We start from the raw sequence: 20,479 nt of genomic DNA on the forward strand, positions 1-20,479 counted from the left end.
TCTTCTTTTTAAAGAAAGAAATTCCTGCACAAGAAGGTTGAGGCAATGATCTACACACAATCAAAGTGTACTTGACCTACTTATGCTTTAACAATATTATTTCCATTGTCAATAGCAACAAATCCAATGTTGACACCTTTAGATTGAACCCATTCATAAACTTTGGAATGGAATTATTCCGGAATTGGTGGCAGCTGTATGTGTTTTGTCCATTGAGAACATTGCTACTGCTACATGCTAAGAAATTCCTCCAAAAACATCCGAAATAATGGTGCATTTGGCTAGCCTCTGCTTAAGCCCCATAAATGAAACCTTGTGTGAAGTGATGCACACGTAATCTGAAGCTTTACATTTGGTTAATAATAATGAAAATACTGAGATTTGTAGAGCGCACTTATCACCCGTGAGAATATCTTGGCACTGTCCAAAGGCACAGAGAGATTAAGTGATTTGCCCAGAATCACATGATGTTGAGCCAATGCCAAAACTCAAACGTGGATCCCTAGCTTCGAAGTTGGCTGCTCTGACCATTAAGCCACCCCTATCCTCTAATTCACATGTCTCCTCTGGTTCACATGTTTGTAGTGAAATGGATGGATTGCATGGAGCTCTCCTTCATTGTACTAACAAACAATACCAGCATTGATGGCGCAGTTATTTGTGTGGACAATAGATAAGGTTTTAGTTTTCCTTATTGCACAAATACCAAAGAAAAAGGGAGGAGAGTTAGTGCTAATATGTTGGCCAGTTTCCCATTGTATACCTGGACCAGTTGATGGTTTTGGTGGTAAGGCACACCCTTCTTTGCTTTGGGTTTTTTGTGCCGATTCCACCAGGTGCTGTCTGTGGAGGTAGGATGCTTGGATGCTAAGGGTTAACTGTGCCATCCCTCTTTTCTATGTCCTAAACTATAGTTGCAGCTAATAAAAATTATACATTTCAAGGAAATTGACTGTTTCTAATGACAGTGACATCTTCTTCATATTCAGTATTTCCTATGTGTTCAGGTATTTCACTCTCAGCTACAGACATTTTTAAGGTGTTGTTCCCACAAGTTTGGATCTTGTTTTTTTATATTGACAGTTGGCTTCAGGTAACATAAGGCCCACCTGGCTTCCCACAATGCCGCTGACTGTGGAAAACTATAGAAGTCTGAAATGTGATCCATATTCGGCCGAAGTGTAAAAATGTCAACCCACCATGAAGGAGAGCTTTCTTATGCAACTTAATTCAAAATTTGTGGTGGAGCTAAGCCGCATTTGTTTTTACTTAAGGAGGACTCGGTCTGTAGAAGCGTTTCTTTGGTTCTGTTTTTTTTGTTTAAATAATATGGAGCAAGGGTGGTAGTGCAGGAGCACATTGAATTAAAGTGATCTGCATGTCTAAAGAGCCATTCTAAACCATTAATTGTAGAATTCCTATCTTCTTTACCATATAAATCTATTTTGCCGACCGGGAGCCACCTAAACACCTTTCACATATTACAGAAGAGAAACACTTGTAGACCATAACAAACAGCTGCCCTTCGGTTCCCCAAATAATCATGTTCCAGCACGGCATCCAAAGCAATGACTTTTAGCTGCAAGTAATATGCTTCTGAAAATTTTAACAGCTCCTTAAAGCATGGGATTTTTCCATACCTCTTGAAAGCATCCATAGTGAGACCCCCCACTATTGAATCCTGCCCCAGGAGTCAACATCATTAACAATCTTAGACCCATTTTATTGTTTCTTTAAATGGGCAAACCTTTGGAAAAAGTGGCAATGCATTGGCTTCAGGACTTTCAATAGCTTTTTACCTATTGGACAGGCAACAAGCCGACATCTGACCCAGTCACACCACCAAGCTAGTGCTCCTATTGGCCCATTAATTAATGTCAATGATGAAGAATTTGTATGTCTCAGAGTCATTGATGGTTGCTTGTCCAACTCATCCAGATGACGTATGTTGAGAGAGATGCTCAGGCTAGAGAAGGTACTCATGGTTTGTGAGAACAGAGCAACATGCAGATCGACAAGCTGCTCCTATGGAAGCTGGAATGACCCAGAGCGAATCAACATGGAATGTGAAGCAGAGACATAAGGTCGAGAGCTGTAAAGTGATGTCTCGTAGGAAAAAGAAGTTGTGCTTCTGATGTTGATTCTAATCCCCACACAAAGGTAACTGTGCCACCATTGGACAAGTATGCAAAAGCTGTAGGAAAGAAAACTATTTCATAATGGTTTGCAAAGCAAAACCAACTGCATCACATTGAGAAGAGAAAATGGATGTGAGAAATTTCCATAAACACTCACCCACAAGGCCAATGGCGACATCAATTAGGGCAAGTGGAAACTTAACAAAGTCGATCGTCAACAAAGTCATCTTTTAAAAGCTCTTCAACATCAATGTTGAGCGACAGTGAAGAAGATGGCTGTGCAATGATGATGTCAACCACTAAACAATGTGCACATTTAGCTTTGAGTGCAGGCAGAGAGGAGCCCCAGACCAAGAGAGATCACCATGTGAAAAACCACAATCATTTCAACAGTGCCTTAAGATCACACTAAGGGTGAATGGCTTGCCCATACCTTTCATCATTGACAGTGGTGCATCGATAAACATAATTGTGGCAGAAAAATACAACTAACTGTCTCCGGTGCCCTATCTCACACTGTTGAAGACCTAGGTATTATTGTGGGCTGCCTCCACGCCGTTGCAAAATCAAGGATCATTTATAGCAACCATGTGACACAAGAAGATGACAGTACAAGCACCAAATCATGTTCTTCAAGGTACTTTATCAAGAGCATGTTTAGTCAGTTTCAGTAGTGCTGATGACATGGGGCTGATCTCTATCAATTATAACCTGAATGCACATGCTGAGATAGGGAGTCAGTTCCTGTTGTTGTTTCATGGAATAGGAAAGCTTAAGACAATGAAACTGCAAATTCACATTAATGAGAACATTGGTCCTGTTGCTCAACAACATCGTCTAACTGTTTTCAACCTACATGAAGCTGTAGAGAAAGAACTTGAAATGCTGTTGAAGCATGATGTCATGATGTATGTTATATGACATCATTATAGAATGTAGAATGGAAGCTGTTGAAATTCCTAGACGATCAGTTTGCCCAGTTGGCTCAGGAAGGATCAACACCAGGTTGTGTGCTTTAATAAAGATCTTCAATTTACGTTCCTGTGGTGTCTACACTGTTACCTCATTTTGGCGATGAGCTGGAGAGAGCCTTGAGGAGTGAGAGAAACACAGTAGAATCGCCACAAGAGACGTGTTTTGATATGGTTATTGTGGATGTTAGCTCCAAGTGCTTGATTGTGAACTTTATGAGGGAAGTCACTACTAAGTGACAGTAAAGGTATTAGAGAACATTTTTGATGCAGAAGGGGTTCCATTTGTGATCATTACGGACAATGGCACATAACTGACGTCCGCTGAAATGGCTAGTTTTCTTGACGCACCTCCCTTTATATTCCCAAAGGAGTGGTGTGGCTGAAAAGAGCCAAAAGATTGATTAAGGGAACAATAACATGGCTTAGTCAGTCAACGTGATGTAATGCAAATGGTGTCCGATATGGTATGGGCATATAGAACGACCATCCATAGTGTCATGGAGAAGTGTCCATATAAGGAGATGACAGGGCAGACAGCAGGTACAAAATTGGTACCAGCATGTTTAGAAGATTGGGTGAGTTCAGGAGACAAGGGTTCTTTGGAGAAAGATTGGAAGGAGTGTTGCCGGAGTGAGAGAGATGATTGGGTCAAGATAAAGCTAGGGCTCGTAAATGGAGTTCTTTCAAAATTCAAGGGCCACTGCAGGTGGAGAAAGGTAGTAGATTCGAGGAGTGGTGGAGGGAGTTAAAGAGTTGAATTTGAGGAATGTAGCCCTATATTTAAAAAAGGAGAGCTTACCAGGATGGGGGAAAAGAAGAACATGAGGGATGTTCAGGAGCTATGCTTATTAAAGACGATGAAATGAATGACAAAGAAACTGAGGACTCAAATAATGACAATTTTAATGATGAATGTGATGCTTCCAGGGTAGTCAGAGAATGTAGAATTAGCAAATTACGTACCTATCTTAAGGAGTATCAGCCAGATTCATGAACGGGCCGTTTTGCGAGCCCCTAATAGCGAATCATAGCAATTCGCTATTAAGGACTCGCAAAACGGTAATCATGTAGGAATCGCATAATAAAATGCGATTCCTACTGATTCCTTATTTGCGATTAGCAAATTGCTAATCGCAAATAAGGAATAACTTGCCATTCATTCCTATGGGCCAAAAGGCCCATAGGAATGAATGGGGAGTATTCCTTATTTGCGATTAGCAATTTGCTAATCGCAAATAAGATTGCGATTTGAAGGGTGCCAGGGGTGTCCACAGGACACCCTGTAGCACCCCTCAAATGACATTACACACAGTTGTTGCACACACACATGTCCAAAGGACATGTGTGTGTGTAACATGCAACTCAGAAAAATGCATTTAAAATCATTTTTCTGTGTTTTCGCAATTTACCGCGAGGTCTGACCTCGCGGTAAATTGCGGCAAGAAATTGCGAATTCGCAAATTTTAATTGGATGTTGAATTGCATTTAAGGAATCTCTAATAGAGATTCCTTAAATGTAATTCCTCGCACATTTGCGACATCGCAATTAGCGATTTTTGCATTTGGGATGCTGAATCCCAAATGCAAAAATCGCTCTCGCAAAGGGCCGGATTCTAAGAATCCGGCCCTTTGCGAGCCGATTTAGCCTTCATGAATAAGGCTGTATGTGAGGTAATTGTAGGTTGGAAGAATAATCTTGTTTTGTGCTGACAGGTTCTAGGCAATGTTTTATGTGATTTATCTGTTTAGTGATTTTGTATGTTAACTCTTATTAACTTGTGTTCAGTTCATTTGATCAATAGCATTCCTGGTGTTGAGTCTTTTGTACCAATACGATGATTTAGTGAAGGGAGTAGATATGTGGTATGTTTCATATCATCATTATAGAATGTAGAATAAAAGGTGTTTAGAATGCATAAAGGATCCATTAGCTCAGTTGGCTCCTGGCTCTTGGCAGGATCGATGTCAGGTCCTCTGCTTTAATGAAGAAGATTTTCAATTTACGTTAGTGTGGTGTCTACACTGTTACCATCCATGACTTCATTGAGCGCTCTACTTGTTTGACGCCATGGGTTTCGCCCATAGTGGTAGTACCAAAAAGGGACAGTGGCAGTACTGTACACATTTGTGTTGATATGCACCAATCTAACAAGGCAATTAAGAGAGAATGACATCCAGGTTCACACATTGCAGACATGATTACATATCTGAATGGTTCCAAAGTATTTTCCTGCCTTGATCTGAACAAGAGATATCATCAACTTGACCTAGAAGAAAACAGCAGGTACATTAATACCTTTCTGACCCATGTTTGTATGCTCAGATATAAAAGACTACTTTTTTGGGTATCGTCAGTTGCAGAACTGTTTCAGGATGTCATTCGCCGCATAATACGGCTTGTTACTCATTTAATTACAGTGAGGATATACTGGTATTTGGCACCACTTGAAAGGAACATGACAATGCTCTTAAACAAGTGTGCCATTTACTCGCTGAGGCAGGTTGTCTCAGTTTGAACACAGAAAAGTGTGAGTTTCATAAAACAAAACCCAAATTCTTCAGACATTTTTTCTGAAAAGGGGAACACACCAGATCCAGCTAAAGTGCAGGCCTTATGATCCACTTATCCCCCACATGATGTGGTCATGCTGCGGTCTTTCCTTGGCATGGTTACTGTTCCAGGTACATTTGTGACTTTGCCACAGTCTGACCACTTGCTGTTCTAGGCACATTTGTGACTTTGCCACAGTCAGTGCCCCATTGAGAGATTTAACGTAACAGAATGCTCTGTTCAAGTGGTCATATAAATAATGATCAGAGCGTTATGAAAATCAAGAATGCAATCGAGAATGCAAATTAAATGGTCTACTTTGATTCAAAACTACATACTGAGATTGTGGGATATTCAACCATGGTGGGATTGGTTGTGATCCTAGCCCAATACGATTGACACAACAGTGCTCAGGGACAAATTGTGTCTTATGCGAGCAGGAGTCTGTCGCAGACCAAACGTCCCAACCTGAGAAAGAAAGCCTAGCAGTAGTGTGGGCTTGTGAACACGTTCATGTGTTTCTATATGAAAAGCACTTTACCCTTGTCACTGATCACCAAGCATTTCTCACCATTTTCGGGAATCCAAAAGTCAAGATGGGGTTGTGCATAAGCAGGGGAAAATCAAAATCCTACTGACTATTCTTCACAAGTACAATTGCAGTGTCACAGTACAATGTCTAAATTGGCCGAAACATATGTTAACTAGTCAAGTCAAGCACACCTGCAGCTATATCTGAGGAACAAATTCTTGCTGCTGCGAACACCGATCGAGATATGCTTACCCTCAAAGATATTATTGCACACCAATCCTTGAAGAAACATATTTGGCCTCTTATGGATGACTTTGAATATCAAAAGTTTAAAAATGTGAGAGATTACCTTTCTGTTACTCAAGAAGGAATTATCTTTTGGGGTTTAAGAATTGTCATTCCAGTGAGTCATAGACAACAAGCCATTGAACTAGCACAAGAGGGTCATTGTGACATTGTTCCCACTAAGAGAACTCTCCAAGACCAAGTGTGGCTTCCTTGCCTTGAAGAAGGAGTTGAAAGAGAATTAAAGGCCTGTCATTCGTGTAACTGCTTATCTCTCAAAACAACACAGCATCCACTAGTTATGTCTGATTTTCTGAAGCAAGTGTGGGAGTGGATTGCAGTTGATTTCTTTGGCCTTCTCAACAATAGACATCATCTCATGGTAGTCATTAATGAGTGCTCATGATCGATTTCCCCTTATAGAAGAAATATCATTAACCACACATGACAAATTATTTAGGACATTACATAACATCTTTACAACATTGGGTGTTCCCTCCATTCTTAAGTCTGACAATGACCAACCTTTCAACAGCTGAAGGTTTAAGGATTTTCTCATTGATCTAAATGTGAAACACCAGAAAAGTATACCTCTCTGGCCACAGGCAAATGGTATTTCTGAACAATTCATTGGCACCTTGAAGAAAGTGGTTCAGCTCGCTGTGCTAGAAGGAAGTGACCTCAAGTCAGCTTTATGTTCAGCCCTCCGTGCTGTCATGTGTTCCAGTTAGACCTGGTGGGGAATACTGCTATTTAACATATACATGAGTCTTTCCTAAAGTTACCTTCACTTTTACACAATGACTTCTGACACAAATTTGCTTTTGTCACAGTTTGTAATTGTTTCTTGGAAACTTTACTTGCTTACAGAATCAACTTTGCAAGAATACTATCATGCTACCGTGACAACATGTACTAGTTGTATACGTACGTCGTGCGATGTTTCATCTCCCAGCCAGGACACTTAATCTATAATTGGCTCATTGTGTACTGGGAAAGAATTTGGATGTTCCTTTTAGTTTCAAACTCAACTATAATTAGAGCATTTCCTAAATTGTTCACTTTCGCTAGAAAGCATGACCTTCTAAATGCTTTTGAGTTTGACATATCAACAAACTCTTCAAGGACTTTTGCTTAAATTATCAATTCCAAACCTAATTTTCAGAGGATTTTTTTCTTTCCCCCTTAAACTGTTTTTAAACATATTAAAAAAATGTTTTTACGTGGCTCACTGATAATTTTATGCACTGCTACCTAGTAAAATAAGTAGTTCACTGGCATTTTATTATTGCTGACTATTAAGAAGAGGAGTGAGTGTTATGTTTTATATAGGTACCCTAATATAGGCCAGGCTAACATCATACCCTTTCACCTACATCACCTCCCCTACACTACACAGTAACAAGCCTTTTAGAATTAAACCTTTACCTAGTTCTAGTCCTAGGCGCAGAAGGATGGTTTCCCTGAACAATAGCATTCTATGACGTCATCTTTAGACTGACACAGTATGAATGAATATTCATAATGGTTCTTAGAAACCAGGCTGGAGCTAAATCCACCTGCATAATATCTATGTACAAGGTACATCCCATACGTCATCCTCAAATCCAACAATGGATAATACAAGAAACAAGGGACAAAGGAACCTTAGATACTTTCTGCATTAATATAGCACATCTTGCTAGTGTTAGCTAGAGGGAACCGAGACTTCCAGGTTGACACACTGATCCGAGAAGCTGAGGCTCCTGCATGGAAATGCTCCAGCTGATAGTGGTCTAACCATCCCTTGTGGAGTATCCAGCTCGAGACCAGGATGGGGTCCCACACTCTCTTGCTTCAGGTAATGGGGCTAGACCAAACCTAAGGGGATTCTTGACTTCACACCTACTTGCATGTTAGGTACACTTAGGTACATCTAGATAGGCATCGTGGGGGTGTGCGCTTTCTTTTATCATGCATTTTATATCCATGTATGTGTTCATTACTATAGCAAAATGGTAGAACTGTACTATCCTTTTATATTCACTGTACTCCTGATCATACATCTCTGCTACTGTCTAACGGTTCTCGCAGCACATATATAGAAACTAAGTGAGACGAGTGACTGAGCAAAATTTAGTACATTGTTTCCACGATCCTGGGGGATCAGGGTTGACATATTCGAAGGTTGCCAGAAACTGTTTTCTCCCCTATAAGAGGTTATTATAGTGGCACTGTGAGCTGCTAATGCAAACAGGCTAACATACTCGGTGTTGGTGCTCAAAGTTAGTCTGCCACCAATCAAACAGTTTATGTTATCCAAACGTGCAGGTCCTGAATGGATAATATAGGTACTATACTCCATGGCAACACTCTCAACTTCATAGCTTGACAAGCTAATTTGGTCGGAGTGAGTATATAGCTGTCCGCAATCAAGCTCAATTTTTATTGACATAGCTATCTATAACACACAAACAATGGCATCTTGATCAAGATCTTCGCCTAAGGCAAAAATGCCTTTTGTTATACGTAAACATCAGTTTCGAGGTGTTGGCAGAGGAGCTCTTTGCTGTCATTCACAAGTTCTCTACATGCTGATGCTTCGCCCGAGCAGCCTGCTGCTATCTCTAAGAGAGGTGTCCAGCTCGTAACCACGATAGGGACCTACATTCTTTCTCTTCAGGTAACGGAGTTGGATTATGCTGTACAGGGATTCTTGCAAAAATCACAGGTGATGGACAGAATGCAGAACAATGTCATACATTCAACCCCGAACTGCCAAGCCATGCCTTCCCTGGATCGGAAACAAGCTTCCGAGGACCGGTTTCTGGCATTCCAGCCGTCTTCAGCCCGGCTTTCCTGAATCCAGTGGTGTGGAGTGCATGGGACTCACGTCTGACCATACCCATCCCACTCGGGGTGACAAATGCAAAAACCACAGGTGATGGACAGAATGCAGAACAATGTCATACATTCACCCCAGTACAGAGATCTGGGCCTAAATCTCTCGTTTTTTTGCACTCCACACCACCCCAGTTCAGACATGGCTATATGCAAATCAGTCTGACCCTGTGCCTCATGGGAACAGTCCAGCCCAAACTGCCAAGCCATGCCTTCCCTGGACCAGAAACGAGCTTCCGAGGACTGGTTTAAGGCATTCCAGCCGTCTTCAGCCCGGCTTTCCTGAATCCAGTGGTGTGGAGTGCATGGGACTCACGTCTGACTCGGGGTGACAAATGCAAAAACCACAGGTGGTGGACAGAATGCAGAACAATGTCATACATTCACACCAGTAGAGAGATCTGGGCCTAAATCCATCGTTTTTTTGTTCTGCATTCTGTCCATCAACTGTGTTTTTTGCAATTTTCACCCTGAGTGGGCTGGTTATGCTCAGACGTGAGTCCCAGGCTCTCCACATCACTGGAGTCAAGCTATCCAGGCTGAAGAAGGCTGATAGCCAGAAACCGGTCCTTGGATGCTTGATTCCGGTCTAGGAAAGACATGGCTTGGTAGTTCGGGCTGGACTGTTCCCATGAGGCACAGACTCAAGGTTGGTTTGCATATTGCCATTGTCTGACCTAGGGTGGTGTGGAGTGCAAAAAAACGATGGATTTAGGCTTAGATCTTTGTACTGGGGTGAATGTAAGACATTGTTCTGCATGCTGTCCATCAACTGTGTTTTTTGCAATTTTCACCCCGAGTGGGCTGGGTATGCTCAGGCGTGAGTCCCAGGCTCTCCACATCACTGGAGTCAAGCTATCCAGGCTGAAGAAGGCTGATAGCCAGAAACCGGTCCTTGGATGCTTGATTCGGTCTAGGAAAGACATGGCTTGGTAGTTCGGGCTGGACTGTTCCCATGAGGCACAGACTCAAGGTTGGTTTGCATATTGCCATTGTCTGACCTAGGGTGGTGTGAAGTGCAAAAAAACAATGGATTTAGGCCCAGATCTTTGTACTGGGGTGAATGTAAGACATTGTTCTGCATTCTGTCCATCACCTGTGATTTTTGCAATTTTCACCCCGAGTGGGCTGGGTATGCTCAGACGTGAGTCCCAGGCTCTCCACATCACTGGAGTCAAGTTATCCAGGCTGAAGAAGGCTGATAGCCAGAAACCAGTCCTTGGATGCTTGATTCCGGTCTAGGAAAGACATGGCTTGGTAGTTCGGGCTGGACTGTTCCCATGAGGCACAGGGTCAAGGCTGATTTGCATATAGCCATTGTCTGACCTGGGGTGGTGTGGAGTGCAAAAAAACGATGGATTTAGGCCCAGATCGTTGTACTGGGGTGAATGTAAGACATTGTTCTGCATTCTGTCCATCAACTGTGTTTTTTGCAATGTACAGGGATTCTTGGCAGAGCACATATACAAGCCCTAGACACATAGGTTAGGGGACACGTAGTAGGAGAATGCCAGATTTCTATATTGTTTTATATGCTTGCATGTATACATTGTTTCAGCACAATGGTGGAACTTTTCATTCTGTTCACTGTCCTAATACTTCTAATAAATGTAATTTGCTTCTGTCTACTGATCATTGCAGCATATATATTTCATACAAGAATCACACTGGCTCAATAAATCTTGAAAACATTCTACTCTCTATATCTTGTACATTTCTCTGAGGAGACTAATCAAAATGGTTCTAGATCTGTTACCACAATTCCTAGTGGATTAGGATTATCATATTCAGTGGTTGCCAGAACCATTTTGTACCCACCTAGGGTTAGGGGGCATAAGGTAGTACTGTGAGTCAGCTGGCCTATAGGACAATGTATCCTCACTGGGTGTATGGAAGTAGCCTGGCACCATACCTTGGGTTATGGGTATACACTCAAAATATCGAATTTTTAATATCGATTTACATTAATATCGACTTAAAAATATAGAATAGACACAATATCGAATGGACAGAATATAGACTACAAAAATATCGAATAGAAAAGCAGTAATATCAAATTCAAAATATAGAATGAACAAAATATCGAATGGACTGAATATAGACAACAAAAATATAGAATGGACAGAATATAGACAACAAAAATATTGAATGGACAGAATATAGACAACAAAAATATCGAATTTGAGGTAAGTAAGTTAATATTATTTTTGAATAATATCCAATTTTTTCAAGTGTTTTCTATGTTAGTATATGTGTGAAAAGTGTATATTTATTTTGTAATTTATGTTAATTAATTAATTTTATGGTATTTAATTTTTGCGTAGTGTAATTCTGTAGCCGGTTGTGGGTTTATAGGGGAATAGGGTGGAAAGTAATTTAATTACAATTAACTAAATATGTTAGTTTATTTATTGGTATTTATTTTGAATTAATTGTCAATTAATTATTAATTGGTAATTAATTAAAATACACTTGGTAATTAATTTTAATTAATTGATTAATTGAAAATTATGTTAATTTTATTTATTTATTTTCTGTATCGGGTTGTGGGTTTATAGGGGAATAGGGTGGGAAGTAATTTAATTATAACTAAATGTTTTAATTTATTTATTGGTATTTATTTTGAATTAATTGATATTGAAATTTTTAATTGGTAATTAAATAAAATACAATCACTAATTTATTTTAGGTAATTGATTAATTGATAATTATGTTATTAATGTATTTTCTGTTGTGGGTTGTAGGTTTGCCGGGGGAAAGGGTGGGAAATAATTTAATTGTAATTAATTAAATATTTTAATGTATTTATTTTTTTTGTTTTGTTGTAATTTATAGTTATGTTTTAATTGTTAATTAATTAATTGTTAATTGTTAAATAATTTGTATTAATAGGTAATTATTTTTAATAATTACTTTTCATTTGTATTTTTTATTGATTAAGTATTATATTATATCTAATTGTTAATTACTTCAAATTAATTTGTAATTGGTATTAATATTTAATTTATTTTTATTCATATATGAAGTATTTACTTTCTCTACTGTTGCACTCTCAGGAGTGTGAACAGTAATTGTTACCCCTACACTATCCAACGCTTTCTCTACTGTTGCACTCTCTGGGGGTTGCAATAGTCATTTTTACCATCCCTCTATCCAATGCTTTCCCTGCTGTTGCACTCACTGGAGTGGAAATAGTAACTTTTATGCCTACGCTACCCAATGCTTTCCCTACTGTTGCACTCTCTGGAGTGGGAATAGTAATTTTTACCCCTACGCTATCCAAAGCTTTTCCTACTGTTGCACTCACTGGAGTGGGAATAGTAATTTTTACCTCTATGCTATCCAACGCTATTCCCTACTGTTGCACTCACTGGAGTGTGAATAGTCATTTTTACCTCTACGCTGTCCAATGCTATTCCCTAATGTTGCACTCACTGGAGTGGGAACAGTAAATGTTATGCCTACGCTATCCAATGCGTTCCCTACTGTTGCATTCTCTGGAGTGGGAATAGTAATTTTTACCCCTACGCTAGCCAACGGTTTCCCTACTGTTGCACTCACTGGAGTGGGAATAATAATTTTTACCTCTACGCTATCCAACGCTTTCCCTACTGTTACACTCTCTGGAGTGGGAATAGTAATTTTTACCCCAACGCTATCCAACGCTTTACCTACTGTTGCACTCACTGGAGTGGGAATAGTAATTTTTACCTCTACGCTATCCAATGCTTTCCCTACTGTTGCACTCTCTGGAGTGGGAATAGTAATTTTTACCCCAACGCTATCCAACGCTTTACCTACTGTTGCACTCACTGGAGTGGGAATAGTAATTTTTACTCCTACGCTATCCAACACTTTCCCTTCTGTTGCAGTCTGTGGAGTGGGAATAGTAATTTTTACTACTGCGTTATCCAACGCTATCCCTACTGTTGTACTCTCTGGAGTGGGAATAGTAATTTTTACCCTCCCGCTATCCAACGCTTCCCCTACTGTGAATAGTAATTTTTACCCCTACGCTATCCAACGCTTTCCCTACTGTTGCACTCAATGGAGTGGGAATAGTAATTTTTACCTCTTCGCTATCCAACGCTTTCCCTACTGTTGCACTCCCTGGAGTGGGAATAGTAATTTTTACCCTCCCGCTATCCAATGCTTTCCCTACTGTTGCACTCACTGGAGTGGGAATAGTAATTTTTACCCCTAAGCTATCCAACGCTTTCCCTACTGTTGCACTCCCTGGAGTGGGAATAGTAATTTTTACCCCTACACTATCCAACACTTTCCCTACTGTTGCACTCTCTGGAGTGGAAATAGTAATTTTTACCCTACCGCTATCCAACGCTTTTCCTACTGTTGCACTCACTGGAGTGGTAATAGTACATTTAACCATTTCGTTATCCTACGGTAAAAATGTTGTATATTTTTTATTAATATTATGTTTATATATATATATATATATATATATATATATATATATATATATATATATATATATATATATATATGTATTAAAAAAATTATTGTTTTTTTAAGTTACATTAAATATTTATTAATTTTAAGGTTATTTAAGTATTTTAAGTATGTTTAAGTTAATTATTTTTATTATTTCATTAATTTTCAACATTGAACAAATTCGATATTTTGACTTACTATATTTTTTACAACGATATTTTTGATTCAATATTTTTGTACTTACCTGTTTGGAGATAGGGAGTCGATATTTTTGCATTCTATATTTTTACTCGCTATTTTGGTAAGTCTATATTTTTGTCATCAATATTCTTTCAGTGGTCCGGGTTATGCTGTGCTGAAACTTACAGTTCCCACCATAGCGTGGAAACTACATGACTGTACTTACCAGTTAACTCCCTATTACACGGCAGGTTAAAGCCCCGCCACGTTGATGTTTGAGAGAGCCATGAGAACAAAATTGCCACAATGGACCACTAATAGGTCGACAGATTCTGACGAGATCCGTACATTGGATTTCTTTCACTAGTCCACAACAGAGACCTATGCTGATGAATGCCAACGTGATTGAGACATGGTTTGCAAGGAAGGAGGTTTGATACTGGCCAACAAAAATGGAAGCGCAAGTCTGACGCTCCATTTGGTGCTGAAACACTGAGGGATGTGACGAGCATAGAACATATGGTGACCGCTCAACGTCCCTTAAAAAAGTCTATGACAAGAGACTCTTCATATTTCAAGCACCTGCCTTGATGTTCATTGATTCTACATGTTAGAAGTAAGACATGTACACCCGAGAGTCCATAGAGCCTCACTCATACACCTGCCTCTGCATCACCTGTACTCGAGGTGGGTCTCTCTCCTACTCCTTATCACTCTCACATAACAAGATCTGGAATATTGGTTTGAGCACCTTAAAGACTCTTTGAGGAACTAAAATGTATATATACAATATTTGTACTTGTTATTTAACAAAGGGTGAGCTGTAGTGTCTTGTGAATATGAGAAGCAGGACCCTTCTGGTCCCTGATGAACCCCATAGGAGAATGATGTAATTTGTTGGGTGTGGTTAATAAAGTTTATGACTACTGGCTTAGTGGACTAATGCACCCAAACTCCTGTGTTCAAACTCATGGTCACATGTTCAAATCATGGTAGGTCCCCTCAGCCTTTCATCTTTCTGAAGTCTATAAAATGTGTACCATTGAATAAGATAACAATAAACATCTGTTATTCAGCACTAAGGTGCATACTGGTGAACGTGCACTTAACAAATGTACGTTATAATATGTACGTTTTGACAAAAACACGTTATGTTATGTAAGTTAACTGTTGCACTCTGTAGAATAAAGACGTGCACTAGAGAGCTCCATGTGATGCGTGGTTATTTGCATGCTACGCAGCTGGGGAGGATGCTACACTCCACCAATAACAATTATGACAAACCACCAGCTGTGGGTGACAGCTGAAACTCATTGTCTGCCCCCATATATACTTAGTTAACCAAAACTAAGAAATTCTTCCTATAACCAGACAAATGTTCTCATGCCATAACAGGAAATGTGTTTGGTGTAGGATGTGTGGCAACCATGCATTAATACTGGTTTGCTACTTTATACTTTGCACATATATTCAGAAAATCTTTCCTCACGCAGTTTGAACTTGCCCACTAATCTAACTTCCTCTTATAGACTCCTATGGATTGGGCTTGTTGAGAGACCATTTTTAACCTGAAAACAGAAGCTATTAATTTATTGGATGTCTTGCTTGCAATAGTTCAGGGCAATATTTTCAGATAGGTGCATATGTAATGAAGCCAGAGAAAACAGAGATACAGGGAATGACTCATGGAACGTTACTACAGTATTTAATTAGCACCCGACCAAGGGCTCGATTAGGATTGTGATGAATCCGCATCATCCGGGCCGGCGGAAGTCACCGACGGCCGGGAGGATGCGGATTCACCGCTGCGGTGAATGAAAAGACCCCCGCCACATTAGGATGGCTGGGGGGTCATCGGTGAACAGGAAGACCGTCCGCCGCTTTTCCGCCGCGGTCAGATTCTGACCGTGGCGGAAAAGCTCTAATATGGTGGCGGTGTCTATCAGACACCGCCAGCCATATTAGGATGTGCTTCAGAACATGCCTTTCCGTGGCGGCAATGCCACCACAGAAAGGCATACGGTCTTTTCTTTGGCGGCCCGTTGTGGGCCCCCAGGGTGAAGGGGCGGTGGGGAGTGCACATGGGGGGTACCTATGGTTCCCCCTTGCTTTGCATGCACAATGCGGCAGGCACCGCGCGGTGCCTGCCGCTTTGTGCATACAAATGCACAGCATGCATATTTAACTTTGCGGCAGATGCTCCTTAAAGCAGCACCCGTCGCAATGTTAAATATATGGGATGTGACCGCCAGGGTGGCGGTCACTTCCTAATTCCACTGGAGGGGCCGCCGCTGCCCCTGCGGGTCCCTCCACCTCTGGGGTGGGTCCGTCCGCCATCCTAATAGGCGCCTTAGTTGTCTCTCATTGACAAGAAGGCTTCAGGCTATTTCAAACATGTTTCTGCCCAATCTTTCAATAGTTCATGTTTTAAAATTCCATTAACATGTTACACAACCCTGGATGCATCAGGGTGAAAAGCACAGTAGAAATGTTGCTGTAGTTAGAGGGCCTAACTTGTTCTAGAAATAGAGATGATACAAAGTGATCACCATTAATGCATCTTAGCTTGCACAGTAACTCAAACCTTTGGGACAAAACCCTGAAACCACCTTTCAGCCACTGTGAAGACAACACCTTTGGAACAAGTAAAATCATCAATCAATTAAGAAAACATGCAAGCCATTACCAACCAACCCCTAAAGATGAGACAAGCATCTGTGCATTTGAATAAAGTCCCTTGGATATGCACAAAAGTACATTGTATGTCTGACATGTTGCACAATAAAAGGAAAATGAGAAGTAAACTAAGTGTAAACAGCAAGTGCCATTCCATTTATGCTTAAACATTTGATTTTGTGACATAAATGAGCAAGATTACGCAATAACAATTGGGGGGGGGGGCTCTACTTAACAATCTCTTGACCTTCGCAAACTGTTCTGATGCAGGTTACACACATGCTTTTTCTAAATCATTTTCTCGTTCTCAGGTACTAAGACAGTAATAAGACATGCAGAGTGGCCATTATGGGTTCGAGGTGAGAGAGGCATACCAGGAGCTACATTCTTGCACAACAACAACAGCATTTCCACAGAACACTTCATTTTGCAATGGCTTCTGGGAAGCACATTTTACCACAACTAACTACTTTGAAAGCTACAAAGCATCAACCTTGTTCTTTTTAAATAAATGCCATTCTTGAGTGGTGCACATGCAAATGTGCAAATGTACAAAGGTACAAAGGTACAAAATTCTTTATTGCGTGATTAGTTAAAATCCTTGAAATAGGAAACAAAAACTCATTCAAAGTAGTCTATATTAAAATTACTAATGAATACAATTAGACAGGATATAAAATCGTTAAAAGTACATATGACATTCCATTTCTGAGCAAAGTAAAAAATACAATAAATGAGCCAGACATTCCTAGCCTACATGCTAGCTGAGTGTTGTTTCCATCAAAGCTGGCTATTAGTGCTTGCCTGCGTGTTAGTATTCCTCTTTGGTTCCACAGTGGTTTCAGAAAAAGTCTTCGCCCATTCTTTAAAGCTGAACAGCTGCACAGTATATGCAGAACATCCTCTTTAAAATCTCCACAGGTTCTGCAGTTTATTTTTGCTTCTTAACGATCTCAAGGTGGCAGATCCTGATTTAAAGGCAGGATGCCCATCCTCAATTTCAAATAGGACTCCTTTATATTTCTTGAGAACCCTGTCCCCAAATAAGCTTGTGGCAGAGACTTTGTGTAGCTCTAAATAACAAACCATCTGTGACTCCTCTTAGTCAATGAGGCCTTATATTCCTTCAGAGATAGTAACTTAACTGTTTTATTTACTAGCTTCTTAAAGATTTTGCAAGGCCCATTGAGTTCCCAGAGATCTTGTAGAGCAAGAAATCTTATTTCTGTTTGGAGGTAGATCATTGCAGGGCTGTCTTTTTTTCTTTCTAGCTCCATCCATAAGAATGAGTTCAGAGAGCCTTCCTCTGCTCCCTTTATCTTGTGCCAGCATTTGGTATATGCTTCTTTAAAAGGCAATTGCTGTTTTTGGAGGCCAAACTTTAGCCTTAGTTGTGCTGGAGATGTGTACTGAGGGAGGTTAAATATTATTCGTATTGTTTTTGACATCACTTTGTCAAAGATCGACTCATCTCTCCATCTCATATTTTCACTGCCATATGTGATGGTTGGTAGCAGTTTTGCTCGAAGCAATTCTAGTAAAGAAGTTAGACTCGGTCCTGATATTTTTTGCTTGAGATTTTTTAATGCTACTGCTAGTGTGATTCCTATTGTTTTAATCAGTGCTTTTTGTTGTCCGAACAATCTCCATCTATCGAACGTTATTCCCAAATATTTATATTCTTTGACCACCTCTATCTGTTGGCCTTGCAGTTCCCATTTAGGATAGTGTTTAATGGCCTTCCCGTTGAGTATCATCACTTTTGATTTTTCTAAGTTTATTGATAACCAGTTCTTGTCTGAGAAGCTGCATGAGGTACTTATAAGATGTAGCAACCCTACTGGGATTCTGCCTATCAGTATTAGACCATCCACATACAATAGGTTCGACAGTGATAAACCTCCTAGGTGTGGGGCATGATTGGTACAGGCGTTGAGCTCTGACGAAATGTCGGAAAGAAAGAGGTTGAACAGAGTAGGGTCAAGAACGCATCCCTGCTTCACCCCCTTTGTGGTCCTTTTTCCCTTGATAAGCAGTTGCCTGAACTTAGTTTTATTTGCACCCATGTTTCCGAATGAAGTGAGATCAATTGGTTCAGATGTTTTGGGTCTATGTTCCATACAGATAGTTTGGCCCATAGTTTCCCCCTATCTATGCTGTCGAAGGCCGACGAGTAGTCGATAAAACAGACGAATAATGGCTGTTTCATTTTTATAGTGGCGTCTATTAACAGTGAAAGAGAAAGGATATTAGTCATGTCCCTGAGCTTTTTTGGATGCCAGACTTTGATGCCCATTCAGTTAGTTCCTCCCTCAGAAGGCCTGCAAAATATTTGGCGTCTATATCAATTAATGCTATAGGCCTGTAGTTGTTTGTGTGATTTCTGCTGCCTTTTTTATAGATAGGGGAAATAATTGATCCCTTCCAAGAGTCTGGGATCTTTCCTACTTTTAGGATGTTCTTGAAAAGGGTACTTAGTTGTTCTGCCCAGTAATTTGGGTCCTGTTTATATAAAATTGGAGGTATTCCATTGGGCCTTGGGGCCTCCTCTTACCTGCCTTTCGTGATTTGATTCTTTATTTGTTTGGTTGTACACAAAAGAAAGGCCTCCATGTCTACATATTTTTGGGCTTGTGGTCTATAGTTGAACATTTCAGTGTCTTGAGTAATTCCACCTGTTTCTTTGTTGAAATGAGTCTGCAGGTAATTTACCGAGGATTCCTCTGTTATATAAGAGTTAACTTTATGAGCCCTTGGGCTATCTAAGTTGTTAACTGTGTGACAAAATCCGGCACTATTGTTGGATTTTATATCATAGAAAAGTTTAGCCCATGCCTTTTCTCCGGTTTCCTGTTTCATTTTCCAGATGTACTCATTTATTCTACGCTTTAGCTCCCTCAGTTCTGTCTGTATGCCGACATCCGGGCCCGTTTGGCGCAGTTTGCGGATCTTTCTATTCATTTCCTTTTTTATTTGCATTAATTTGTAGCTTTGGTTTATTGAAAGTAATAATCTTTGATCATTTGTGTGTCTACATGATATGTATTCTCCATTTTTATTGCCAGATTTTGCTTATGTTGGTCTTGAATATGAGCTAGCTAATCCTAGTTTTTTTAAATAAATTTCTCCCAGTTATTAATTCTATCTCCTTCTTGCTGTTTGTGAACTTCCCAGCAGATTTTTGCCTCTTCCAGGAGTTTTTCGGGGTCTGCCATTTTGCATTTGATCCTATTGAAATTTGATGTTACTATTAAGTTTTGAGATTCAGTGGGGGATGTTAGTGCGGTTCTGTGAGCCGTAAGTGTAAGCTCATGTGGCATATGATCACTGCACTCTTGCGTCCCGATCTTAAAATCAATAAATAATTTGAAAAGTGAACAAGATAAGAAGTGTAATCTATCGCTGTACTTGCCTTTGAGTTTTAAAAAGCGGCTGATTGTGGGCGATCTTCAGGGAATCTGCCGTTTGATGCTATCAGACCTAGACTAGTTAGCTCTGCCAATAATTCTTTAGATGCCTTATTTTGTTTGCCCCATTTACACTCTTCTTGGACTGGAATCACCCAATCGAGAGAATGGTCTTCGGCCTGCATGTCATTCTATGCGGTCCCTGAGAGTAGCGTATTAAAGTCTCCTGAATCAATATAGTTCGATGCCTCCTCTTCAGTAATGAGCCTCGTTAATTCCGACACTAGGGGGCATATTATCAAGGACCGGTGATAAAATTATCACTGTTTTATCGGCGATAATGGGCTTGATAATACCCTCTTGTTAATTCCCATAGAAGCCCATGTTCTGATGTTAACATGGGC

General features: G+C 40.2%; 1 protein-coding gene across 2 annotated transcripts in view; it reads left to right on the forward strand.

Moving 5' to 3' along the window:
- The window catches only part of KCNJ16 (potassium inwardly rectifying channel subfamily J member 16), a 446,439-nt gene that overhangs the window by 121,511 nt on the left and 304,449 nt on the right, over positions 1-20,479 (forward strand). The window lies entirely within an intron of this gene.

The sequence above is a fragment of the Lissotriton vulgaris genome, chromosome 7, assembly GCF_964263255.1.
Source record: "Lissotriton vulgaris chromosome 7, aLisVul1.2, whole genome shotgun sequence".
Classification (NCBI taxonomy): Eukaryota; Metazoa; Chordata; class Amphibia; order Caudata; family Salamandridae; genus Lissotriton; species Lissotriton vulgaris.